The following is a 26729-nucleotide window of genomic DNA, read 5'->3' as shown; positions in this document are numbered from 1 at the left end:
AAAATCACAGCCTTTACAGTTCTTACAGACTGGATATAGGTGTAAGGACATAGGTGTTTTAATTTATTTTTATTTTATGAGTATTTTGCCTGTTTGTAGGTCTGTCTGCTATTTGCATGCTTGCTTCACCTGGCCAGAAGAGAGCTTCAGATTCCCTGGGACTGGAGTTACAGGTGGTTGTGATCTGACATGTGGGTGCTGGGAATCAAACTCTGGTCCTCTGAAAGAGCAGGCCATGCTATTAACCCATGAGCCATCTCTCCAGCCCAGGGCAAGGGGATTTTGTTGGGTAATGTAACATGCACTCTGGGAAACAGAAGACTGACCTCAGTTCTGGAATCCTGGAACTCCAGCCCAGGGAATGGAGCAGCCCACAGCTGACCAGTCTTCCCATCTCAGTTAACATAATCAAGATAATCCTGGGGTGGAATGCGTCAGGTGATTCTGGATCATCTCAAGTTGACAGTTGCGATTAATCATCACAATCATTACACAGATTTTCCCCTAGTGAGAGCACACTTTGGTTGTGCTCAGTGGCAGGAGCTGAGGCACTGGGAGACAAGGGTAGGAGGGAGGCTTGTGAACCGCTGAATGCTAGACTGTGTGGATACTAACTGGGCCTAAATAAACAGGAATGGAAAATAAGTAAAATGCACACAAAATAAGCTTTCTTTCACTTTAGCAGTTTAAAAATCCCTCGAGGGAGGAAACTGATTCTTTAGAGAAACCAATTCAATCAATGCCTTACAAGTTCTTAATTTTCCTCCCTTGCTGCCCCGCAAAGGCGATTTTTCCATTTACCCTGCATACATTTACATAGAACACGACCTCAGCGCATTGACTTATGAGATTTAGACCCGAGATTTTGAAATCACCGCTGTAGCACTATTCTGATGGAGTTGCTGCTGCCAGGCAGTTGACACTGACAAGGTGTTTCCCCAACTGATGATGCTGAGGCTTAAGTAGTTGGTCTCAATATCCAGGTTCCTGGGCTTGCTGGATGTTAATGAGTAGTGCAGCCTAGGTTGCAGGACTATCTCAATTCCTAGTCATCCTTTGGTGACCATGGACTGCAAGCACGCACCCCAGTGCACTCCTCATTGGCAGTAGCCGTACCCCAAGCAGTGCAGAGGCTATGGGGGTGCACACGGGATTAGACCCTCCTGAGCCAAGTGCCAGGTAATCTGTGTGTTGAATGAGCGAGCGTGGCTAGATCAGTAAATTCCCTGGAGAAGAACGGAATCCAGACCGGAATCACAACCGTGTCTTAAAAATACCTAGGGGTTGGGGGGACAGTGAAGTGAGAGATGTTGATGCGGGAGCGCCACGAGTCTTTGGTGAGTCTGGAGCCAGCAGATCGCGCTGTTCCTAGGACTAGGAAGGCCCAGGTTGCGGTGACCCATCCCTCAAACGGGCAGGTCTCCAAGGATGCAGAGCCTGACTTTAACACTAGGTATGACCTGAAGTTGGGTCTGGTTGAGTGGGGATGCTCACGATCTCGACCCCCGCACCGCACTGCGCCGCAGCCCGCAGCGTCCCGGGTGCGCGCAGCTCCAACCCCGCCTCTTTCCTATGCGCCCCGCCCCTCCCGGCGCGTGCCACCCGCGCACCCGGGGAGCTCGGGAGGAACCCGCGGGGTAGGCGGCCAGTGTCCCGGCGCAGGCGCGCTGGTGTCGCCGCCGCTCCCGCCAGCCGCCCCGCACGCGCCCCCGCCCCGCCTCCGCACGCGCCGCGGCCCCGGGCGCCTGTGATTGGCGGTCAGCGGTGCCGGCAGGTGGCGGCGGCCGCAGCGGCTAGGGCTGGCGCTGGCTGGAAGCCTGGAGCGGGCGCCTCCCTCGCCGCCGCGCGCCCTCGTCCTGCCCGCGCTGCCCGGCTCCCGCTGTGACTGCGGCCCCAGCTCCAGCGCACCGGCGATCTGCAGCCTCGGGATCGCGCGCTGGACGCAGGCTGCGGCAGGTGACCCGGAGCCATCCGAGGCGCGGTGGCTCTGAGCCTGGCCGCCATCCATGAGCCCCGCCGCGGACCCACTCCAGGCCGGCCACCCCGGGTGAGTCTTCGAGCCCTCCCCTCCGCGTCCGCAGCTCGATGCCACGCTCCCCTGCCACGTTGCCGCAACTTTTGGGGTGGGTGTCTGAAGATGTCGCGCGCGCGCTCCCCCCGCACCTGGTGCACGTCCGGGGCCAAGGCTGCGGGACATGGCCAGCCTGCCTCTGCGGAGGGGACGGTGGGGACTTGGACTTAGCCTTGACAGAGTCAGATCCGCCCCTTTTCGTGGCTGCGGGGGCGGGAGCTGACCCCTGCGTTTCCCCGATGGCCACGTAGCGCTCAGGCTGCGGTGCGCCGCGCACCTTGCTAAGGGATCCGCGCACCGGCGGGCGCCTCAAACCACCCGGTGCGCACCCAGCAACTGGCCAGCACTGGCCACATGACTCTTTTAGACTCTTAAATGTTTGTAAAATGGTGCTAATTAGGGACTTGCCGAAGGTCACGACCAGGGCACAGCATTAACCCCCAAGGCAGTTCAGCCCTGGACTGCCAGAGGAGGAGAGGTGCGCTGGTGAGGCACTGGGCGGGGTGTCCCTTCATCCTGTTCTCTATTTCCTCCTATCTTCAAAGACAGGAGACTTGTTGAGATCTCGAGTTCATCCACAGGGTCTAGATAGAGGTTTTGGGGGTAACGTCTGGCCATCTTCCGTGTGAGCGTGCTGTGGAGCGTTTGTGTGGTGGGACCCCTCACAGCTGCGGCATCCGAGGCTCCATCCTCTTCAGGTCACTTAATTGACTGATGTTTCTGCAGAGTGTGGAGTCGAGCACTCTGCTAAGTGCCAGTGCTTACATAGGTTGTGTTTGGCTTCCCAGATAAACCTTGTCCTCGGGTCGTGTGTTCCAGCCGCTCTTCCAAAACACACCAAAGGGCTGGGAAGGGAATCTGGCACGCCGAAAGGCAGTTCTCTAAGGATCTCTCCCATCCGCTCCTAAAATTCCTTGAAAATGGACTACATTTCCGTCCGCCCCACCCCCTACCCTGTAATATACATTTTGTTTATTATCTTTCCCAGGGAAGGGGTTGTTTCTCCTGCCCTGCCATTTCCCCGTTCCCACATGTCCTTCTCACCCTCTGACCTCCAGCTGCAGCTTTGGATATTTTTTAGCTCTTGGGGCTCCGGGGGTAGAATGTGAAAAAGCACTGGGGTCGTGGTACCGGGTAGAGGGGAGATGCAGCAAGGGTTCTTGCGGTGGAGTGTCTGGAAATGAGGTGATTTCAAGGATTTGACAGCAACATCAGGGCCCTTGTTTGCAGACCTAAATAAAGATATTTTTCTAGAGATATTTAGTTTCGGTAAAGCTTTGAAGACTGCTTTCCGTCTTCAGGTTGGAATCCAGTAGGTAGCTGTTTTCCTGATCTTTTCCCCCCACCTATGGAGGGGGTGCCTCTGGACCAGAAGTTGTGTCTCTTTAGCTGGGGACTCTCTGGAGGTATAAGGAGAAATTGACACACACACACACACACACACCCCGTGATGTATGGTTGTTTCTGGGCACATGTGTATATACCATCAAGCATGTATGGCTCTTTGGAGATGATGCCTGCGGCAGGAGTCTTTTTGAGATCTGGATTTTATCTTTTTGTGTGGGAGAGGGAAGGATGGAATTCACTCACATATCAGAAAATGAACTGCTAGCCACATCTGGTAATTTAAATTAGCAGTCTTATAGATTTGTCTGGGGTGGGGTAGGGCGGTGGTAAGGTGGGGCGGGGTAAGAAAATGTGACTGGTTTGGCATTCAGATCAATTTGATTCTCTCTGGCCATACAGTGCCTCATGGAAACAGTACCCCCCCCCCCACACACACCTCCTCCATTTTTGCCTGCTTAGTTCTGATTGTGTTTGAAATGGTCTTATCTCAGAGTTCAGGTAAAGCAGAAATGTTCTTCAGCCCTTGTCCAATTTGTTTTAACATGTGATTAAAGTATAATTACAAAAAGGTTTATAGCTCAAAAGTGTATATTTAGAGCTGGAGAGACAGCTCAGCAGTTAAGACCACTGGCTGCTCTTGCAGAGGACCTGGGTTCGGATCTCAGCACCTGTGTGTTGGCATATAACCATCTGTAACTCCAGTTCCAGGGGATCTGACATCCTATTTTGACCTCTGCAGGCATAGAGCACACATGGCACACATATACACACCCAGGCATGTATACACAGATAAAACAAAATGAAATACGTAAATATTTAGAGTGTATATTTGATGGCTTTTAATAGACTAGCCACACCTATGTAAGATTAAGGACAAAAAGCTTCATAATTTCCCTGTAATTCATGAAAGGCAGCGGCTCCAGAAGCAACTGTCACCTTGTTTAGTTTGGCCAAGCAACATTTATTTCATCTTTATCACATCATTTGCCTATTAAGCTGAAATGAGACCTTCATAGGTCTTTGTCCTTTAAGACAGCTCATGGATTCTCTATATAGTCCAGGCTGAACGCAAACCTGTGGTGTCCCCCCCTGCCTCAGACTCTGGAGTACTGGATTAATGGGGTGAGCCATTCTCTGGCTTTTTTTTTAAACCTTTCTTTTTAATGAGCTCAAACCAAGAGCCATTTATCTACGGCAGACTAATTGGAATAGTTTGATCTTAGGCTCCCAGTTGGCTGCCCCACTATTCAAGAATGATCAGTGTTCTTTGATGGGTGGTAAGCAGACCCAGGTTTAGAGGACATTGGCCAGTGGAGTTCAGTTCACTCCCTGAGTTTTTCTTCCACTGGGAACATTTGAATGGTACACATCTTAAATGGTGTAACGTAAGTGAAAAGTATGAATGACTTTATTTTTAATTCCTCAGAGTTAAAAGTTGGATGGAATCAGAACATTTCATCTCCTTCATGGCCTGTTGTGGATGATGCGCACCCACTGTCATGACCTGGAGAAAATCCAACAGCCCAGGGTCTCCAGAAAGTTCTTACAAAAACTGTTTTCGGCTCTCTGATTGGAAGGCCCTTTTTGGCCCCTGCTGCTAAGTCCATGGATAGAATCCACCGGGGTTTGGGGGCTGCTTTGTGAGCTGAGCCGCTGCTGCCTTTTCCTCAGTCCTGTGGGACGCTCGCTGGTGGCATATCCTTGAGGTATTAGAGAAAGCTTGGCTGGGTATTTGTGTTTTACAACAACATAGAATCTCCAAAGGTTTGAAGGTTTCTTTCTTAAGGCCAATGGATCCTTTCACAGAGTACTATCTCGGGCAAGCTGTAAAGAATGGATGGGTTACTGGGATAAGTTCCCTCAGCATCTTATAGGGAGAGTTCAAATCAGGAGGAGGAGGAGGTAGGGATGCGGAATCTGGCATGGCGAAGGCTAAGCGAGGCAGCCCCGTGTGCTAGCCCGTGTCGACTCGTGTCGTCCGGTCACCAGATGCTGTCTGGAGTGCTGTGTTCTTTTGGTGACTGTATTCTTTCTCGCCACTCTGAAATGAAAGCAATTAAGGAAGGAAGGATTTATTTTGCTCACAATCCCAGGACACTCGCTGTCCGTCATGACTGGGCAGGTGTGGCTGCAGGATCATGAATGTAAGGTTGCTGATCTCACATCTGCACCCACAGTCAGGAAATGGAGAGGTGATGCTGGGGCTCACCCCAGTCTGTGGTCCAGTGCCACCCACGTTCAGGTCGGCTCTTCCTTCCTCAGTTAAATTTCTCTGAAAACACCCTGGACAGACAGGCCAGAGGTGTGTCTCCTGTGCTTCCAAATGAGGTGCACTTGACAGTGAAGATGTAGCACCTTGGGGTGAGAACGGCTGTCTTTGTGTGCACTGGGTACTGTACAGTGCCTCCCTCCAGGTGTGAGGGCTGTCTCTGTGTGCACTGGGTACTGTACAGTGCCTCCCCTCCAGGTGTGAGGACTGTCTCTGTGTGCACTGGGTACTGTATAGTGCCTCCCCTCCAGGTGTGAGGGCTGTCTTTGTGTGCACTGGGTACTGTATAGTGCCTCCCCTCCAGGTGTGAGGGCTGTCTCTGTGTGCACTGGGTACTGTACAGTGCCTCCCCTCCAGGTGTGAGGACTGTCTCTGTGTGCACTGGGTACTGTACAGTGCCTCCCCTCCAGGTGTGAGGGCTGTCTCTGTGTGCACTGGGTACTGTACAGTGCCTCCCCTCCAGGTGTGAGGGCTGTCTTTGTGTGCACTGGGTACTGTACAGTGCCTCCCCTCCAGGTGTGAGGGCTGTCTTTGTGTGCACTGGGTACTGTATAGTGCCTCCCCTCCAGGTGTGAGGGCTGTCTTTGTGTGCACTGGGTACTGTATAGTGCCTCCCCTCCAGGTGTGAGGACAACAGCCTTTCAGTGACAGGCAAAGCTGGACTTCAAAAGCTCAGTGCTCTTTCCAAGTTCACACACTATGTGAGTCAAAGTGCAGGTCAAGGCTGAGTCCCCAAGCTGGCTTCCCCAGATGTTTGTGTCCTCCTGGAAGGTGGTGAGAGCTTCCTACCATTCTGTGGGCTCCTTGGCATCTGTTACTTGTACTTGGGAGCCAGAGATCGAAGACTCTTCCTGAGCATTGGGGGAAGTTCTGACAGGGATGTTTGAGGACTTGGAGTTAAATCCATGCCTCCAGGCCGGGCGGTGGTGGTGCACGCCTGTAATCCCAGCACTCTGGGAGGCAGAGGCAGGTGGAATTCTGAGTTCGAGGTCAGCCTGATCTACAGAGTGAGTTCCAGGACAGCCAGGGCTACATAGAGAAACCCTGTCTCGGAAAAACCAAATCCAAAAAATCCATGCCACCTGCCACGCTGAGACCAAGTGCTTGCCTATCACTAGCTGCTCCCTCTCTGTGTAGTTGCAGTGGAAGTCTGTCTTACCTGGTTCTGTGATATTATTATTTTTTTGACCTCTAAAGATGTGTTGATGTTCATTGACTGTTGTAGATTTAATATTTAGCTTTAATGTTGTGATAAAACACCATTACCAAAATCTATTTATGGGGCAAGGAGTTTATTTTGGCATAATGTCCCAGAAAGGTAGTGCGTCCCTGATGCTGGGGGAGGTGTGGCTGTAGGAAGGCTACTGATCACATTTCATCATACAGGAAGCCAAGAGAGTTTAGAGGACGTAGGACCAGGCTCTGAACCTTTGAAGCCCGCGCCCAGTGACCTCCTTCCTCTAGCAAGGTGCCGATGCCCTAAAGGCTCAGTAGCCTTCCCAAACAGCACCAGCAACTGGGGGGGGGGGGGCAGAGTGGGGAGGGGCCAAGGATTCAAATACTTGAGCCTGCAGGTGACATTTCTAATTCAAACCACCACAGTAGTTTTGTTCATTCTTAAGAAACAACAACCTAAAGCAAAAATACTTTGTGTGTGTCTGTATGACTCATATATTCATGTGTAATGTGTCTAGATATGATGTGTGGGTTTGTATTATGATGTTTATTTGTGTGTATGTATGTATGATGTATGTTTGCATGTCTGCTCATACCAAGCATGTGTGTGGAAGTCAGAGAACCACCTTTGGTGCTGGTCTTCGCGCAGACAGGCTAGCTGGCCTTCTGGGTGCAATTCATCTCTTCTCCCAGGCTCGCTGTAGCACAGCAGGGGTTACAGATGCTTTCTTCAGTGTCTGTCTCTTTATCTGGCTTCTGGGGATTTGAACTTAGGCCTTTGGGATTCATCTTTAATTCACCTGGGTTTAAACATTACCCATTGAAGGATAATAAGAAATCTCCACCAGTTGCAGTACATGTCCTTGATAAATCCTGTGGTCATATGTGAGTGTCTAGAGTCTGCATTCCCAGATTGGATAATTCTTGACCAGCCTGTCTCTGTGGTGTTTTGTTCGGTGGGGTTTGTAGACTATGATCTCAGGCCTCTGTGACACTCCTCTTTCCTGTGCACCATGTTGGGAGTTCCTGTTTCTCCTGTCTTCAACTATGACTGGTTTAGGTTTGACCCATCTTAGCGACCGCCCTCAAAGTTCTGATACCTTATAGCTCTCTGCAGGCGTTTCACCTCTGACCACATGCCTTGGTCCTCTCACTCCCAGATTCCTCTTCTGGGCCCAGGTCAGACTAATAATGGTAATTTAATAACAGTGATGGGAACAGTGTAATGCTTGTCCCCTTCACTGTGGCCGCTTGGGCCCTCCCTCCCATTGCTGATCCCACCAGGCCAGCTACACCAGAATCGCCTCTGCCCTAGGACACCACCCTTGTGGGAGTCCACAGCCTTTGCAGTTCTGCAGTGAGACTCTGCTGATGTTTGTATTTCTGTCATCTAAGCCAGAGGTCTGATGGCTTTCTGTAATGGAAACCATCTATCTTGTTATCACGGAATGAGTAATTTGTTATTTTCTCATTTATCTGTTGCCGTCTCAGCCAGATACTGATTCTGGTTCGATTTTCTTTTGGATCTGCCTCTTGACTCTCTTCTGTCCCATTTGTCTTGTGATTCCTGGGTTAATACCAGTTTACTTAATTACCAAAACTTTGGAATAAATCATCCTGCCTAAGACTTTTTCTTCAAAACTTTCATATCCACTCCAGACCCTTTAAGACTTGAATATGAATTTTAGGATCTTCTGCCCCGCCCCTGCCCCCACCTGCCCTGCCCTGTCACGCCCACCTTCATTCCCACCTTGCCCCGCCCAGTCCCACCCCCATCTCACCTGCCCCCTACCCAAGTCCTGCCATAGTTTACTTTGGATCTGTAGTTTACAGAAAGGACACTTCCCATCCTTTTTTTTCTGTTGGCACATCTTACTCACAGACAGGATCTCTCAACAAACGTTCCTTTTAGATGGTAATGAAGCTTTGTAACATTCTCCTGGAAGCTCTAGGGACTTGTATTGGATGCTTTAGAGTTGTTTATATCATTTTAAAATTAACATCCGCAAGGAGGTATAATTCACACGTGGCTCAATTCACTCAGTTAACACTTGTAATTCAGAGTTCGAAGTAAACCCAGGGCGTGCAGTAAGAAAACAGCACAGTCTCATCCTCAGAACAACCTTGTTATTTTCAGAAGAAAACATCTGCCCAGCATGAGCCCCACTCCCGAGTACACGCCCCACTTTGCCAAGTACAAAGCACCTGTAACAGCAATCCCTCGCCAGTTCCAGACTGCGCTTGCTCACCCTGGGCAACTCCTACCCCTGGGATCGGCCAGCAACACAACAAATGCCGTCTTGCTTCTTTTTACTTAGTTATGGTTTTTAAATTCTCCTGTGTCGCAGAATCATTGGTTCCTGCCTTAGTACTGGTGTATTCTGTCCTGTGTGTATACCACACCTTAAGCATCCAATACAGGTCCCTAGAGCTTCCTGGAGAATGTTACAAAGCTTCATTACCATCTAAAAGGAACGTTTGTAGAGAGATCCCATCCTGTAAGATGCGCCAACAGAGGAAAAAAAAAAGGATGGGAAGTGTCCTTTCTGTAAACTACAGATCCAAAGTAAACTATGGCAGAACTTGGGGCATGGGCAGGTGGGGTGGGGGCAGGACTGGGCGGGGCAAGGTGGGGAATGTTTTCAGCCATTCCCCAGCAACTCCCTGGCTTTACTGTTCTTTCCAGTGGGATCTTTTTGCAGATAATTACATTCGTTAACTGGTTATTGCCAATGTATAGTAACTGCTTTGTGTATTACTTGGTTTTCTTGTGCTGTGACAAAAATACTGGACAAAAGCAACTTATGAAAGGAAAGGCTGGATCATGGCTTGAAGGTGCAGTCTGTCTTGGTGGCAGGAGCTAAGACAGCTGGTCACAGAGTAAACACATCAGGGAGCAGAGTGTGGGGTGAAGCTGTACAGATCCTTTTTTTTTTTTAATCTATTCACTATGGGCCACACATGGGATGGTGCTGCCCACAGAGCGTATCTCCCTGCCTCAGTTAACCCAGACTAGGAACTCCCTCTCAGACACCCCAGATGTGTGTTTTCTGGGTGGTACTAAGCCCTGACAAGCTGACAATGAAGACTTAACCTCCACACGTTACATGCTTCTCTCCTAGCATCTTTGTTGGTTTATAGATTTTTCTGAATATTTTTGTAGAAAGCCAAACATGCCACAAATAATGTTGATATTGTTTCTTTTCGCTTTATAGTTATTTATAATATTTTGGACCTCCGGCATAATAGAGCAACAGTATTAATATCTTAACCCCTAGTTTGTGGTCCTGTCTTTAATCTACAACAATGTGTTCAAAGATCTACAAAGAGTAAAGAGAATGCTTTAGAGTAGAGCTTTAGCATGCTATGAAATTTTATACTTTCAGTGAGCATTTGACTTTGTTTTTAAAATTATAACCTTCGTTTAATTTTTACCAGGTTCCTCCTTTATACCTTTCTTAAACCCCTAAAGTTGAATTAGACACTATTAATTAATTTTGATATTATATACAGAGATTAGAGTATGAAAAAAATCACATAATCTTTTTCAAGGATAAAGTTATGTATTTACTCTTGCATGTACTCTTGGGCCCCCCACCCACGGAGTGGCCCCCACTTTCCGAAGGCCACCTTTCCTTCCATTCTGTTCCCAATGAGTTGATTCATTAATTGAATTAAGATTTTTCAGGGGCACACGTCTTTAATCCCAGCACTTGGGAGGCAGAGGCAGGGGGATCTCTGTGAGCTCAGGGGACAGGATTGGTGAGCAACTTTCCAAGAGCTGATGAAGATGTAGAACCCCAAGCAGCGCCTGACCCATTCCAAAGAGCATCAGTTGATCAGGAGTCATGAAGAACAGGCCGGAGGCAGGACTGTCCAGATGGGGTAGTTCGTGGGAGATGTGGGATTTGAGACTAACAGGATTTAATTTATTACGATAAGACACATGAGTTCTATAGAACTACACGTGAGCGGAGAAGAGAGGAAATTAAAGCCCTAGCCCAGCAGTTGCTTCTAAAAATGCTGCATTCTTTGTCCAGCAGCCTTTTACTTTTTTGCACAGATGATACAGGCTTGAAAAACCTTCGCTTTCAACCCCTACTTGCTGGGAACCTTCCTGGCCTAAGAGGTAACATCACATGGAAATGCTCGCTCGCTAATGAGCTGTCTGTCCACTTATGTTCTTGTCCCCATTCTGTTGTTTTAAAAGTAGCAGGTGCTTGCCTGTCATTTTTTATTGGCTAACCATTCCACGAGTACTCAGCTGCTTGGGATAATGGCTAACGTTTGCTAATTGGCCAGGGGCTTGGCAGAACCTTCCGTGGGGGCAGATTGTGAGAGGTGCACACAAGGACACTCCAGGAAGCAGCTCCCTCAAGCGTCATCCTTCGTCACCTGACCGGGGTATGGAGTCTGACACTGGGCGATTGGTTCTTTTCCTCATCTCTTCTTTTAGAATTCAGAGGACCTCAGTTGGGTTGACACGATGCAATGGTGTCATCAAAGTTGTTACATGGTTGGGTTTCTGGTCAGTTGCTGGCAGTGGAGAGACAAAAACAGCATAATATGGTTTGAAGGTTAAGAAAACATGCTGGGCCGGGCAGTGGTGGCACATGCCTGTAATCCCAGCACTCTGGGAGGCAGAGGCAGGCAGATTTCTGAAGAAGAAGAAGGAGAAGGAGGAGGAGGAGGAGGAGGAGGAAGAGGAAAGAGGAAAGAGCAAAGAGCAAAGAGCAAAGAGCAAAGAGCAAAGAGCAAAGAGCAAAGAGGAAAGAGGAAAGAGGAAAGAAGACAACATGCTGGGGAGGTTAATGGCTTGGAAGTGTCCAGGTCCTTCACAAAGAGACTCTGCACCTGCTTTGTACCTAAGAATGAATTCCTTACATCTCTATAAGGAAGAGTTGAGAGTGTCTGCCTGTACCCACTCCCCCAACACGTGGGGTAAACATGTGCTGTCCTGTGCCTTTTTTGATGTGAATTGCAGGGGACCATGAAGTCAAGATTGTATGATTATATGGTAACTATTTTGTTCTCTGAGCTGTCTCTTAGCCCTTGTTTTTGTATTTTCATCTTAACTGTTATTCTTCCTATATGATTATGAGTTTGTTTGTGTGTATATTGATGTGTCTCACCCATGAAGATAAGAAAAACCCTATGGAATGCCTCTTTGTGGTTTTGATTTACTGTGTTCTGCCCTTGGGGAGACAGATGCGTGCTCTCTGGCTTTGAAGAGCGTAGCCGTGCTGTGGTCTCATAACTCAGTCTCATTGAGCAGACTTTTGGGTGAACAATGCAGGGTGTGCAGGATTAGAGGACAGGTATCTGGAGGGCAGGAGAGCCCTTGGCCTTGGGATCTACCGTGGGTGTTTGTCACAAAGTCCCTAAGCAGTGGCTCTTTGATTGGGTCTGAGCAGCTCAGATAGCTGTGTGCTGTGCTCAGACTTCCTCTTTTTTGTTAGGAGTTCGGGTTGTCTTGTAGGCTGGGAAGTTGGGAGCCAGAAGCTGGGGTTGTGTTGCAGGAATTGGGAGGAAAGGTAATCCATGCCTCTTTACTGTTCCTTTCTGAACATAGTGATGGTTCATCTCAAATGGATGGAATTTAGAATAACCATGGAAACAGACTCTGAGCATACAGTTTCTATATTATGTTAGACGTACTTTACGTGAGGTTGGTGACATCCGAGGGCCAGCTCCTAGACAGAACCAAGAGGAGACAGTGAGCTGAGGACCGGCCTTCATCACTTCCTGCTTCTTGACTACAGATGCCACATGACCCCAGCTCCCACTTCCGCCCCTACCTCTCACTGTCTCTCTCTCCTTAGATTCTTTCTGGTCAGGTGAGCTGGCTACAGTGGATGAGAAAAGTAGCAATTATGTAGCTCGATCTGTGCAAGCATGTGTCTTCCAACTCTAAGTTTGTCTCCACCCACCATGTGCAGTTTCATTTCACCGTGTCCCTCTACCCTCAGGAAACAGGGCAGGCACTGTTGGCTCTCTTGTTACACGAGTGTGGTTCCATTATTTTGTTTCCTTTGAAAAACAAGTTACTAATTGTATTTGCTACTTTTTTTTTAACCTGCTGGGATAAAACACTTTGTCCAGGGCAACTTATAGAAGAAAGGGTTTGTTTGGGCTTATGGCTGCATTCCTGATGAGGCACTGCATGGCGGCTACCGGCTACCTCAGCAAGCTGAGCGCTCACATCTTAAACCACAAACATGAAACAGACTGAGTGAACTGGCAATGCAATGTGTCTCTCAACTCTCAAAGCCTCTCTCCAGTGACAAACTTCTTCCAGCAAGGCTATTCTTCCTAAACTTTCACAAACAGTGCTACCAACTGAATACTTGGTGTTCAAACATATGAGCCTATGGGGTGGGGGGTGTTCTTATTCAAACCATCACACTAATCCTGAGGAATTTTGATTACTGGGCTGGTACACAGCACAGCCTCTGTAGTTTAATCTCCTCTCTAATTAGAACAGTTGGAATGGCCCCCCATAACTACATCCTTGAGCCAAGTCTTTATGAGGCTGGTCAGAGCATTGCTAGCTTTGTGGTCCAGTGGGAAATTTCCCCTGAGGTCTCTGTGCCTCCCAAGTGAGAATCCTCCCATTCACAGCTCCAGATACCCAATGCTTGCCCTTCTGGTTGGCATCTCCACACAGCTGCTGTTTGTGTGTGATCCTTCCAGATGCCAGGGAAAGGAGGATTGTAGCAGGAGGGGGCTCTGCCCACACCTCCGCTCATGCCCAGCCTAGGACCCTTCCTCATCTCCTTGAAGGCATAAATTATTTTTGTTTACCAAAGAACCAAATTTTGGCTTTCTCCTTTCGACTGTACTGTTCTATTTATTAATCCCTGTTCTCATTTTTTAAAAATCCCCTCCTCCCTCCCTCCCTTTCTCCCTCGAATTCTTTCATCTTGAGACAGAGTCTTTCTATGTATCCCAGGCTGGCCATGAATTCATGATGGTTCTCCCCCCCCCTCCACCCATACCCCCAGGACCGGCTTTGCTAGAGTGCACCACCGTGCTCAGCGAGCCTTTAAAAGTCTCCTCCGATGGCAGGAGCACGGATGATGGCAGGAGCACGGACGTCCCCTTTTATCTTGTGTGTGCATCTAGACGCCAGTTCTAACCATTGCTTCAGCGGGGTTTGTGACCATATATTTTGTGATATGTTTGTTACTTTTCTGTTCACAAATCTTAAACATTTCACTATACTTTTGTCTTTAATTAATGGTTTAGAAGGGTTTTTTTGTTTGTTTGTCTTTGTTTTTTGTTTTTTTGTTTTTTTGTTTTTGTTTTTTTTTGTTTTTTTTTTTTTTGATTTGGTTTTTTTGAGACAGGGTTTCTCTGTGTAGCCCTGGCTGTCCTGGAACTCACTCTGTAGACCAGGCTGGCCTCAAACTCAGAAATCCGCCTGCCTCTCCCTCCCAAGTGCTAGGATTATAGGCATGTGCCACCATTGCCCGACTTTTTTTTTTTTTAAATATAGAACTTTAATTTTCTTTTTTACTTTAATACAAAGAGGATGGGTCCGCATGATTCCAGGTTCTTAAAATCGGTTGACATTTGTTTTATGACCATTTAAGAGTTTAAGCGTTAAGTGTTGTCCTGGACAGTCAGTCACTGGTTGCAGAGATACCTTTGAGTAGACAGCTCACACCTAGTCCTTTGTGTTACTAAAATGCTTCATTTCTTCCTGCTACTTTGGCAGTTTGATTCATCAGTCATGGAGAAGTCTATAAAGACCAACTAGTTTTACTTTGTGTTCTTTAAGCTTAGTTTTGCACATTTCCTTTTATTTATTTATTTTATTTCTGTTTTTTTATTAGTTCTTTGAGAATTTTATACAGTGTGTTTTGACAGTGCCCCCCAGCCCCTCCTAGATCCCCCCTCTTTTCCCTACCTGCCCAATTTTGTGTACTCTTTTAAAATATTTTATATCTTATTTCTAAAGCCATCAAATCCAATTCATGATTCTACTCTTGACTCCTCCCCTGGAGCGTGGTCATCCCAGCAGGCTCCACACACACCCTTAAAGAAAACTGAGCCATCTTCTGGCTCAGCGTCTGTTAATTTCGGAGTAGCTACTTGGCTAGGGGTGAGACTTAATGCCCACATCCCTTCTCCCTATTGGGATTTTGTCCGGCTTGAGCTTGCACAGGTCTTGTGTGCTGTCGGTCCTTGGTGAGTTCACAGGTGCAGCTGCCACACTGTGACCGGAAATCACTGCCTCCTGGTGGCCCGCCACCTCTGGATCCTACGGTCTTTCTCCCCTCTCTTCCTCAGTAAGTCCTGAGCCTGGGATGGATGTGGTATATTCAAAGCCACGTGTTAAGTGAGTTTTAGTTTAATTTACATTTGGCCCTCTTAATTTCTCATAATGCATTTGTTTCTAAGCCCGTGTTTAACGAGACGAGGCTTCGTTTTCCTTGCCTTTCCCTGCCTCGTCTCTTTCTCTTACCTTTTTTACCATCCAGAGCCCAGAATATTTTTATCTCACTTGTGAAAGCATTAGGAGGTATCAGTAAAGCCTGGAGTTGTTTTGTTTATCCCTAACCTGCAAGTTTAAGTGTGAACTGTGTCTACTTAATAATGTATTTGATTTTATCCCCCCATTTTCCTATGCTCGCTTGGGTGGCTGTTCTACTCCCCACATACAGTGATCCCTCTCATCTGTGAGGCTCCAGCCAGGCACCTGCTGAGGTGCTTGAAGCCTTAGACAGCGCTGGAACTGTGTAGTTACTTTTCTTCCTGCTGTGACAAGACACACAGCAAAAGGCAACTTAAAGAAGGAAAGGCTTATTTTGGTTTGTGGCCTGAGAATCCGGTGTAACCTGGTGTAACCTGGTGAGGATGCGGGAGCAGGAGGCTGGTTACATTGTACCTGCTCTCCTGAATAGAGGGATCAGGGCTGAGGCTCATACCGTATCATCAGGGCTCTGACAGTCTTGGGCAGTCCCCACCTTCCAATTCTGCCACTCAAAAGCTACAGATGACAGTCATGAGCCTACAGGATGCAGTGTACCCGGCCAGACTCTGGCTTGGCTGGATTTTAGATCATCTGGACGCATCTTTGGGTGTGTCTACGAGGGTGTGCATGTCTGTGAGAATATTTGCAGAAAGTTCTGACTGAGGGGCAAGGGGAGCCCCTATAAATGTGGGCAGCACTGTCCCATGGTCTGGGGTCCAGGATGGAAAAGAAGGAGAAAGGGAGATGAGAACCAGGTTCTCTGCTTCCTCCATATGTGTGTGATGAGAGCAGCCACGCCCCCACCCCCCACTGTGCTTGTCTTGATGTCCCTGTCTGGTGGACTGTGTCTCCTCAAACTGTGAGCCAAGATAAATGGACCCTTCTTTTTTTTTTTTTTTTTTTTTTTTTTTTTTTTTTTTTTGGTTTTCCTGAGACAGGGTTTCTCTGTGTAGCCCTGGCTGTCCTGGAACTCACTCTGTAGACCAGGCTGGCCTCGAACTCAGAAATCCGCCTGCCTCTGCCTCCCAAGTGCTGGGATTACAGGTGTGCACCACCACACCCAGCCTGGACCCTTCATTTTTATCGGGTATCTTCATCATAACAATGAGAAAAACTAATCCACCCTTGCGTATTGTGTTTCCTCTGTACCCTGTGGTGTTGCCACACAGTGGAGGAAACCTACCCTTACCCCTCCCTTACAGCACTCCTCTTACACTTCAGGTCACGTGAATACAAGCTCCAGGATCCAGCTGCTGATCGGAGAACCAAGACAGCTAAGGAGTGACTCACGGGGGATTGTGGGGACTGGACAAAGGAGTGATTCATGCCTCAGGTGGGGTGGAGTGGGACGGTGTGAGACTTCATCATACCTCTTAGAATGCTGTGCAATTTAATGTTATGAGCTGCTGATTTCTGGAATTTTCCATTTAATACTTTCAGACCATGGTTGACAATAGGTAAATGAACCATGGAAAGTGAATCCTCAGGCAGGAAGAGCTGTGTTCTCAGGCTCTCCAGCTGTTGTCTGTATTGATTTACACAAACACACGCACACTCACATGTACACGCACACCACGTATCTACCCACACACACACACTCCAGGTCCTATGTCTTCTTTCCTTACTCAGAAACTTTATTCTCCCTTTCTCTTCCCTGGCATTTATTATACAGTCACTGTAGCATCCATACTAGCCTTGAAACATCTGATGTGAACCAAATTCACTTCCATCTTCAGCATTTCCAGGTCTTTAATTGCCATTGGCCTTCTATTTAATTTGTATGTCAGTGTTTCCAATTTTAGGTAAAACTTAAATCCTTCATGTGTATATAAGACTTCTAATTTTGTACATGGGTATATAATTTATTGATAACATTCCACTGTCTTCCAACTTCCACTGTCCACTTTTTTGAGATAGGGTTCCTCATTGGTCTGGACCTCACCGTCGGACTAGCTCAGCTGGCCAGTGAACCCCAGGGGTCCTACTGTCTCAGTTCTTGCCACACTGGCATTACAAGCACACACTACCACACTTAGCATTTTTATGTGGGTTCACTGCCCTAGCCATCTCCTTTTGTATTGTAATTTGTCTCTTGTCACTGATTTAGTACCTTCGTTGTGTCTTTGATGGTCTCAGCAGGGTACATGTTATAATGGCTTTGCCTTTATTCCACTAACACTCAGGATTCTCTGAGCTTCTGAGATGTGTGTGTATTGACACCTAATCAATTCTCGGCAGCTTCTTAGCTTCATCTGTTTGAATATTACTTCTCCATTTTTTTCCTATCTTCTGCATCTCTGATGGACACATCTAGGAAGTACTTTCTGTATCACTTATGACCTTTAACCTCTCTTTCACAGGTCACATCCTTGTTTCATGTTATAAGTTGGCCTCTTTGTTTATTTTTCCTCCCGAAGACCTCATGGTGTTTGTAGTGATATCCACTTACATCAGTGAACTCCAAGTCTTTCTTTCTATTTTTATTTTTTAAGACAGGAGTCCATGTACCTGAGGCTACCTGTGGAAGGGTTACAGGTGTGTGCTACCCTGACTGAGGTCCCTGTCTCATTTTCTCTTCTTTAGTTTTTTGTTTTGTGTGTACATGTGCATGCAGGAACTTAATGACAGACTTCAGGAGTCTTTCTCCTTCCATGATTTGGGTCCTGGGGATCAGTCTCAGCTCCTCAGGTTTGATGCCAAGCAAATCTACCCATTGAGCCATCTTGCCAGACCCAGACGATAATTTTAGACCAGGCTTCTCCCTTGGCTCCCTGAGCACCTTACCCAATGTCTTCTCTGGTTGTGCAACTTTTTGAAAGCCAAGCTCTTGATTTCTGATTTTTTTTCCTCCCCAGACCTGTTCTACTTGGTGCTTTCGTGTTAGTCAATTAAAAAAATATTTTCTTCGTAAGATAATACATTCATTTAATCTTTGGAACTTCAAGAACACAGGCAATGATACCACATTTCTCTCCTTGTCCAAACTAATGTTTGTATTCTAGTATGTATTTCTCAAGTATAAATTGTCATCATAATTATTTGGTTTATATCTAAGTAATTGTATAAATATTATATAATAAATATAATAAAGTAATTGTATCCAAGACTTCATGAAATACACATGTAGAGAAAATATAGCTATACACCAGAGTCCCCCCCACACACATGTATACACATATATCTCCAGGAGTTTTCTAGTAGTTGAGTGCTAAATAAGTTTAAGTTAATTATAATCTAATTAAAAGTCCAATTCAGTAGTGTTAACTACTTTCACACTTGGTCACCTATGGCCATATTAGTCATTGCTGGTGAGACTATTCCTGTGGGAATGTGTTGGTCAGGGTTTGAGTCTCTTATATATGAAGAAATGATAATCCAAGACTAATTATCTGCAGCTGAGTTAAAGGAAGAAATTAGTATTGATTTGCAAAACTTTTGTCAGTCTATTGATCAGAGGAAAAGGCTTTTTTCTGATGCTTGTTTCTGTAAATTTCAAAGTTGGGGAATTGTGGAATAGAGAACAACCTAGACAGGTCTGTGCTCCCACCCCCTAACCCAGGTAGGTCTGTGCTCCCACCCCTAACCCAGGCAGGTCTGTGCTCCCATCCCTCCCTTTGTCCCTTGTCCCTTGTGAGTCCTGGCTTTGAATGTATTTATTGTTATGGAAGTCATTGCGATACTTTCTTCTTCTGTGGGATAACCTGAACATGGCTGAAACCAGCACACATTTTCTTTTCTTCACTCATCTCTGCCTTCATGCAGGGGCTGCTCACGGGGTTATCCACAGGCATCCGAGCTTCCTTCTTCCAGGTAGAAACCAGAGTGGCTCACTTGGCTGCCAGTCAGACAGGGAGGCAGAGCCCTGGTCACTTGACCCTTTGTGATAAGCTATTCCCAGCTGGGTTTGAAAAATAATGTTTGGATGTTGGGAAGGCAGACAAGCCAGTGTGTAAGACCTACATTGGATGAACAGAGTCAAGGGAACTTGAAGAAAACCTCTCCAATATGTATGATGCAACCCTGGGGAAATTGGAGGTCAGAACACTCACTTCTCATGTGGGAACTAACTGAAGATCTGGTCAGCAGCAAATCAAGCTTTATTTTGTACAGATTTAGGCACAAATCTGTACACCTACCTTTAGAAGGTAGTTTGGCATTCACTGATTTTAGGGTAAATCCTTGTCGACCCAAGCAGCATGGTTTAGTCGTGGTAACATTGTTGCTGGTCTGTTTAATCAGTGAGGTGGATCCACACTTACCTGTTTCCCTGCAGGCAGGTCTCTATAATGGCTCTGGAGCCTCTTGCTTTTGACCTTAGACCTAGTTACTTTACTTTTAGCCAAAAGGAAAGTAAGACCTGAATGTGAAACATATTTTGGCCCCAGAGGTTTGATCCGGGAGCTCTGTAAAATAGCAAAGAGTTGGAATCAACCCAAATTCACAGCAGGAGAAGCGGGGGTCCACAAAAACACGCAGTAGATAGAGTGACCCAGTCAGTAGGAGGGGTACTTCCCAGGGGGCTGCCCATGTGCGCTGTGTCCTTGAGATGACATGTTAGTGAGAAAGAGTCCATCAGACGACACCACCTACAAACAGGAGCATGCGCAGATTGACTACATCAAACTGTCAGCAGTTTGCTCGATGGTATCCAAGTGGTTACTTTTCCTGGACAAACATGTTACATTGTTCATGTCTTCCTACATGGTGTTATCTAGGGGATTCCAGAGACTCTCATAAAGCTAAAGGAACAAGTTCATATGAAAGATACTGGGAAGGAGGCCCGAGGCACAGCGCTGCAGGCATAGTGACTTCCTGCAGTGGCTCGCTGGTCTCCTTTGACAACTAGACTCGTTCACTGAGACTCCAAGAGAATGCTGGGCTATGAAAGGTGCCCTAGCCTGCCTGGCACGATGCTTGGCATTGCCTCCCACCCCTGTCTGTGCTTAACTCCTGGCTCCCTTTAGTCTGGCACAGCTCTGGGCACGAGTTGTTATTCAAGCTGTGTGGGGGAGTTTGGAATCTGGAGACTGTGGCTGATTCTTCGGGCCAGCTAACTTATACCATGCTGTACAGTCTGGCCTTTGGGTTTTGAGAAAATGGAGAAGAAAACTTGAAGTAAACACCCAGAAGACTCCATATAAAATGTGAAGTCATACCCAGACAACATGACTCTATGTATAACCATGTAACCACCATCTCAGCTCTCCCAGCTCCTGGGCCTCTTACAGGTACAGCTGTGTGCAGAGGGTCCCTGGAATCCTGTCAATAGGATCCCACCACACATTTTAATTACTCCTGAAGTGGTGTGTTTTAATTAAAGCGAGTGTCTCCAACCCCCTTGCCGACAGAAGATGCTTCTCCAAAGTGTGTGAAGCTGGCAGCGGGCCAGGCTACTGAGAAAGGTCAAAAGGTCATTAGCCGGTCTCCTCCTGCCATGCTCCTGAATTTAGATTTCTTCTCCTGTCGCCCTGAGTGAGCCTGAGCCCCTTTTCTTATCTACCTAATCAGAACAAGCTGTTATCTTGACTCAAGCCCCTTCAAGATGCTTTTGTGTGTATTAGGGTTCAACACAGTTTGAGGGGGCTACCTGAGCACGTGCTTCAATATTTAGCTTTTATTTTGCAAATATTATGTTTTCTAAATGAAAACTGGTCCAATTCAAATGCTTATCTAGACTTCTAGTATATTAAGAAAGGGGGGGGGAGAAAGAAGAAAAATAAAGGTAATTTTGCTTTTTTAAAAAAATTTAAGCCTATGGCCACTGGAGACCCCACAGCCTAAGAAGAGATGGAGTCACAGAACCTTATACTGAGTTTTATAATGGGCGAACCAAGACTGATGGGTAGGTTATTGTACTGGCTCACTGAGGGATATGGTTTATTATGGAAACAAATTCTAGGGTAACCAACTTCACGGCCAGACTTCTTTTTGTGGCAAAATGAGTGTACATTGGAGCTGGGGAGATGGTTTGGTCAGTACTGTGCTTGTGCAGAGGCCGGAGTGCACTCCCTAGCACCCAGCTGTAAGAGGGCTGGGTGCAGAGTTGTCTGTGATCCTAGCACTGGGGAGGTGGAGTCAGGCAGATGCCTGGAGCTCACTGACCAGCCAGTCTAGCCTATTTGGTAAGCTCTATGCCAGTGAGAGACCATGCCTCAGAGAAATGTGGTACGAACTGAAGGGGTTGCTCAGTGGTTAAGAGCACTTGCCGCTCTTGCAGAGGACCTGCGTTCAGTTCCCAGCACCCAGGCCAGGTGGCTCATAACTTCTGGGTAACCCCTGCCCCGTGGGATTTGACACTCTTCTGGACAGCAAGTGCAGGTAGACAGAGCAATGCTGTGTGTGCTTTCTCCTCCATTTTCCTCTAGGGAGGAGTCATTGTCTTTCTGTGGCAGAGGGATGCCATGGATAACCCTCCCACAGTGTGGCTAACTGTCTCTCCCTCCTCTTCCTGAAGCCATTGGAAATACAGATCCTCAGGGTTAGTTGTTGACAAGGTGGGAGGGAAGTCTACAAGTTGGATCCCAGAAACTATCATGCTAGACTGTGTGGCCTGAATCTTGGTCCCTTCCTTCTGCATGCTCATTCTGTAGAAGGGCTCACTAGAGTACCAAAAGAAGATGTGCCTGGTTGACCTCCATGGTCTTTCTCTTCTTCCTTCCCTTCTTTCCTTCTTCCCTTCCCTCCCTCCTTCCTTTCTTCTTTCTTTCTTCCTTCTTTCTTTCTTTCTTTCTCTGTGCCTTTGAACGGCTGACAGCTCATATCAACTTGAAGTTCCACAAAGCATTTAAGAGTCATCGAGTTTCACCCATTCCCACAGGAATGGTGAAACTTTTTTGTGCCCTTCCCAACAGCGCCCAGTTCTGACAGTCCAATCTTGTGCTTTCCTTCTGGCCCAGTCTTCTGGGCGTGTCCAGTTCAGGTCCCTGTTGGCTTTCAAAGCCACACTGTTAGCTCTTGGCCAGCTCATGTGACGTGATGGAGGCTGTCCAGGTGAGCTGCTGGGAGACTAGCTTCAAGTGGGCCTTTTCATAAACGTGGGTTCCAGGTCCCAGGGCACTAAGACCCTGGAAGCTGGTTTAGAGTTTTAGCTTTAAAAAAAAAAAAATCCTACCTTGGAGATGGTGAGTTTGCTAATTATTTGCATGTCATCTCCTTACAACAACAATCTGTTTTTCTTTGTATTGAAGAATAGAGTTGGAGCTGTTTTCTTTTCTATTTATGTATTAGCAATGGCAAGTTTCAAGGTTTTATATTGGATTTTAGGGACTTTTAAGGCACTTTAATTTCAATCGATCCTACCTGGCCTAGAAGAGTTGGCCTGCCTTAGTAGAGGCCCTCAGGCAGAATTTGGTGACCTTTTACATGAGTTATTTTTAATAGGCTGCTTTCAAGTCGATCAATCCATACATAGATGTCATCAGACATAAGCAACTGAGTGAGGACTGAGGCTGGATCAGTGGTCATGTGACTTTCTTTAAGTTCTGACACTCTGATCCAGCAGTTCTGAGGACCAATGCTCAGACACTAGGTCCACTACACAGACCGCCCACCACACACTAGTCCCATGTTCCAGAAGGAACAGATAAAAAACATCTCCTAGAGGGAATTTGTGCTAGACTTCAACAGTTAACTAAATCTAAATTTAATTTAATTGTGCAATATGGGAAAACCTTCCCAGAGTCACAGAGCTATTCTGTAACATGCAGATCAAAATATAACCCAACACGGGTCACAGGAATCAGTAGAGGTTAAGGGGTGATCCTGTCCCTGCCTGCTCTGGCAAAGCTCTGTTCTCTCCCCCATCCCTGTAATCCTAGTTCACAAACCATCTGCCTCAGGACCCTCAGGACCAATGTCACTGTTCCTTATGTTCCAGCACAATGTTCCAGCACAGTGGACCTTATAAGATGCTGGGGTCTCCCTGGACTCACATCCTGTGGACTGTTTCTGAAAGCTGCTCTTCCTCCTCCGCCTTGCCCTTTTCTCATCCCCCGTCGGAGTTTCCAGCCAGTCACCAGCAGCTGTTGGGATATGGTTCATTCACAGTAGACTCTGTTGACCAGGGAAAGATGGTCTCCTGAGTCCAATGAGTCAACTGTTATTCTCATCCAAAGCCTTAACAGGTATAACTGGCCATCACCACATCCACCCTCGGCACACACAGGCATCTCTTTAAAACAAATTAATCTCTACATAAAGACAAAACCCGAGGTCATTCTTGTGCCTAGCATCACAAGGCATGATCCTTCAAACAGCAGGAAGAAACTCTCAGTCTTCCTGCAGAAGATACAATGTCCTATGCTTAAATACTCTGCTGTAAAATTAATATGCACATTTAAGATTTATTTATTTTGATTTTATATATTTGAATGTTTTTGCTGCAATCATGTATTGTATGTATATATACCATGCATGTGCCTGGTGTCCTCAGAGGCTAGAAGAAGGCATTGGGTCCCCTAGAACTGGAGTTACAGCTACCATGTGGGTGCTGCAAACTCAACCAAGGCCCTCTTCAGGAGCAGCAAGGGCTCTTAACCACTTTACCTCTCTATCCCTTAAAAACCCATATATTTTATGTGATGTCAAAGGAACCTTGTCTGTTGAGCTGTCCTAGCCACTGCCTCTTCCTGTCTAGTCCGTGTGCCAGCTTATGTATTCTTAGAGACCAGCCCATTCTTTGGGGGCTGTCTAATGGTTCTTTCTTTATAGTCCTCCTAGACTCCACTCTAAAAATGAAGGCTTGACAAGAACAGGATCTGTGGGATACTAGGCCCAAGCTCTAAACTCTGTGACTGCAAGACCCCCTGGAGTTCCCATGATAAGAACCCAAGCTCTGTTGGGGTTAGGGAGATGACTCAGCATTTAAGAACATGGCTGCTCTTCCAGAGGACCCAGGGTCAGCACCCTCATGGCCGCACACAGCTGTCCTTAACTGTGGTGGTTGGAATGAGAATGGTCTCTATAGGCGCCTATATTTGAGTGCTTAGTCTCCAGGGAGTGGAAGTGTTTGGAAGGATTCGAAGGATTAGGAGATGCGCCTTGTTGGGGGAAGTGTGTCACCTGGACTGTCGAAAGCCCAAGCCAGGCCAGTCTCTCTTCTCTCTGCCTGTGGAGCAGGATGTAGCTCTCAGCCCACTCCAGCCCTGCCTGCACGCTGCCAGCTGCTGCCATGCTCTCTGCCATGATGATAATGGACTGAATCTCTAGAACTATAACCAAGCACCCAATTAAATACTTTCTAAGAGTTGCTGTGATCATGATGTCTTGTCACAGCGTTAGCACTGTGACTAAGACAGTAGCTCTAGTCCCAGGGGATCCAAAATCTCTTCGGAGACTGTAGTGCACAGACATTCATGCAGGCAAAACACTAATACACATTAAAATAAAAATAAATAAATCTTAAAAAAAAAACCCAAGCACTGCAAGCTGTTGTTGGCCTGTAATTGAGATCTGTACATCAAATGGGTGCTTCCAAATTAGTTGTTTGTTCCTTCTTGAAGGTACATCCTCTTTTCTTGTCTGCTGTTAGCCATCTTAATTCATCTGTTTAGGGAACAAATGGGATTGTGAATTTTACCTGACTGTTTATGGCAAAATCAGAATTGGACATGTCTGAATTAGTGAGGTTTTTACTGTGTTTTTAATGATATCTTATTCTCTAGCCTAATTAATTATGTGGTCTCATTCCAAATATAGTGTGCAAGCTCTTGTATGAATACATACTTTATTACAGACAGAAGAAATGGACTAGGTGTTTCTGTATTTGAGGGAGCAGAGACCTTCATTATCCAGTTGAAAGGAAAAAAGACATTTCTGGTGCACTGCAGAGCTGTGTGTTTTGTCAAGTACCCATTGGTGGTTTTCTGTGCAGCGGCTTTATATGAGAGTGCCTCAAGGACAGGAAGCAGACAGAGAAAAGCTATAGAGGCTCCACAGGCCTCTGTACTACCCAGAGAGTCAGGACAGAAGGGGGGGGGGGGTTGCAGACACATCTCTATTGCCAACAGCACAGAAATAGACTGTGCGCTCATACGGATACTGGACTTTTGTTTCCAAGAGCAGTTATTACCTATAAAGCCAGAAAATGACAGCAAGATTTATTATAAACAAGGTCCTTCTTTGTCAGTAATGGGTGAAGATTCATTACAAACCAGGTCATTCTTTGTCTGTAACGTGTGAAGCATGTTCGTCTTTGTGAATATGTAGATGTGTGCTCTGTACGCCTGGTTTATATACTGATGTACCCAGAGTCGTGTAAAAATTTCTTGTTGGAAAAGGAGTTTTAAATGGAGAAAGCATTAGAATCCCTATAGGGCTGGGGAGCCGATGGCCCAGTGGGCAGAATGTGTGCTTCTTAAGCACGAGGACCCAAGTTTGAGTCCTAGGTGTCCACACAGAAGCCTGGTGCACTAGCACACATTTGTAACCCTAGTGCTCTGTCTGCTCCTACAGCAAAATGGTAATCAGAGACAGGAGACTTCCTGGGAGTTCTCAGGCCAGCTAGCCTTCTGTGCGCAGCAGCACAAAGTGTTAGAGTCAGACAAGGTAGCATGCAAGGACGAGCCCTCAAGGTTGTCTTCTGACCTTCCAAACACACAGTGTGCATGTTTCCCTCTCCCACCCTCTTAGATCCACACACACCATAGATCCTGCATGCGCAAACACACACACATGCACACACATAGCATACACACACATACACACATCACACACACACACACACACAGGTTTTGTTTTGTTTTTAAAGGAAAGAGATATAGAGGAAGTAAGTCTCAAAGAATCAGAATAATCAAATGTCAAGAAAACCCAGAATAAGATGAAATTGGGATGATCCACAAACAAGGTGAAAAGTTTAGCAAACAAATGAAAGCCTTATGCCATCCAGTCTCAGAACTGACGGGCATAGTGACTGAACTAAGAACTTAATAGAGGGTTAGAGCAGCAGACTTGATAAAACAATTATTTGAATTATTCCCTTAGAAGAGGGGAAAGAAAGAATAAAAGAGTTGCCAATGCTGTAACAGTATGTGAGCCACTTCAGCTCTGATCTAAGAGTTAAAATACAAATGTGAAAAATAACCAGTTCTAATAATGTCATTACATATAATATGATGTTAATTTGTAATGTTATGCATATAATAATTTATTGAATATGTAGCAAAGAGTTGTGTAAATTGCAAGGGGAAAGTAGGGAGCAATTTTATGGATATTATTGAAGTTAATTTGTTTGACACATAAAGTAGTACATATTTTTTAAAAATTCTTTTATTTATATGTATTTCAGTTTCTGTGTGTATGTGCACATGGTTGTAGTGCCCAAGGAGGCCAGAAGAGGGAGTCAGATCTTCTGGAGCTGGAGTTGCAGGTGGTTGTGAGCTACCCAACAT

At 46.5% G+C, this 26729-nt stretch overlaps 1 protein-coding gene across 1 annotated transcript in view; it reads left to right on the top strand.

Annotated features, from left to right (window-relative positions):
- Positions 1-1753: 1753 nt before the first annotated feature.
- Myrip (myosin VIIA and Rab interacting protein) overlaps positions 1754-26729 on the top strand; it is a 171515-nt gene continuing 146539 nt past the window's right edge. Inside the window, exon 1 of the mRNA XM_052186959.1 lies at positions 1754-2047. The gene's annotated coding sequence lies outside the window, so the exon portion shown is untranslated. The remainder of the gene's footprint in view (positions 2048-26729) is intronic.

Source organism: Apodemus sylvaticus, chromosome 7 (assembly GCF_947179515.1).
Source record: "Apodemus sylvaticus chromosome 7, mApoSyl1.1, whole genome shotgun sequence".
Lineage (NCBI taxonomy): Eukaryota > Metazoa > Chordata > Mammalia > Rodentia > Muridae > Apodemus > Apodemus sylvaticus.
The sequence above is the reverse complement of the archived record's forward strand: the minus strand, read 5'-3'. Positions and strand labels throughout refer to the sequence as shown.